The 1,445-nt window shown below is 41.4% G+C and overlaps 1 protein-coding gene across 1 annotated transcript in view; it reads right to left on the minus strand.

Moving 5' to 3' along the window:
• Nucleotides 1-1,445, minus strand: part of Cpsf6 (cleavage and polyadenylation specific factor 6) — a 27,122-nt gene that overhangs the window by 24,807 nt on the left and 870 nt on the right. The window lies entirely within an intron of this gene.

The raw sequence follows: 1,445 nt of genomic DNA on the forward strand, positions 1-1,445 counted from the left end.
AAAACCCAAAACCCAAAAACAAAACCTAAAAAAGAGGAGAGAGAGAGAGAGAGAGAGAGAGAGAGAGAGAGAGATCAGAAAATTAAATCAATAAACAATTTTGTTGCTTTTAATTCTGGTAGGATCTCAGAAAAATAGTGCAATCAATGATAGTAACACTAACAGAAAACAAATTTTAAAATAACTGGCAATCTTTTTGTGGCTACATTTTTTGTGTGTGGGGGTGGGGGTGGGGGAGTGTTAGAGCCAGCAAATCATACAAGTCAATTATAGGCAAACAGTAGCAAGCAATGCCTCCAGAACTCAGGGGTAGAAAGCTTACCCAGATGTGCAAAGTCCTGGGTTCAGTACCCAGAGCTGCAAACAAAAAAGTTACTTAAATCTCCCAATTTACCTACTTAAACCTACAAAGATTTTACTTATAAAAGTACACAACCATGTATCAGATACAATGCTATGAACAAGTCAATGAAAAGCTACATTTATGAAACTACAAAGTAGTTCCTCTTGGGGTCAAAAAGTTTAATCTCAGCCGGGAGAGTGGTGGCGCACGCCTTTATTCCCAGCACTTGGGAGGCAGAGGCAGGAAGATTTCTGAGTTCGAGGCCAGCCTGGTCTACTGAGTGAGTTCCAGGACAGCCAGGGCTATACAGAGAAACCCTGTGTTTGTCAGCAGTAATTAAAATCCTACCAAAATGTGCTTTTCTTTTCGAATATTTAAGTCAAAGACACAACAGTCATTCTTGAAAAACAAAGCAGTAAGGATTTAAGAGTTTCCACTGTTTTGTTTAAGGCTTATATCCCCAGTCATAAATAATGGAAGGGAAACACCGTACAAACCAACGGCATTTTATTAAGGTTCTCATCCGAACCTTGGAATTTTTAATATGGTTGTGTGTAATTTGAAGACCGTGGATATATGAAATGCAATTAAACATATATATATAATTAAACATATATATGTTTAATTAAACATATATATCTTTAATATATATATAGCTTTCATATGTGTGTGTGAGACAGAGAGACAGAGACAGAGAGAGAGACAGAGAGAGAGAGAGAGAGGGAGGGAGGGAGAGAGGGAGGGAGGGAGGGAGAGAGGGAGGGAGGGACAGAGAGAGAAAGTAAGTGGCTTAAACGTTCCAAACTCCGGCAATCAGACCCTTTCAAGGATATTCATCATGGGACGCAACAGCTAGTTCTGGGCATCCGAGGCCAGTGAGACCGGAAAACCTTACACGTCTCACTTTCTCCAGCCTTTCAAATCGTGAAGTAGAGCCCACAGGGCAAACACTTCGCTTTCAAACTACAGTCACGTCCGCAACGACTTGTCAGCCTACACCACCAAGGATTCCGATTCCGAGCCGCCGGTCTTCATTTCAGTCTCTGGGATCTGTTAAGCTAGGTACCACCACCATCTTTTTTGTTCTGTCCAGCCACCGAGC

Source organism: Mastomys coucha, unplaced genomic scaffold (genome assembly GCF_008632895.1).
Source record: "Mastomys coucha isolate ucsf_1 unplaced genomic scaffold, UCSF_Mcou_1 pScaffold4, whole genome shotgun sequence".
Lineage (NCBI taxonomy): Eukaryota > Metazoa > Chordata > Mammalia > Rodentia > Muridae > Mastomys > Mastomys coucha.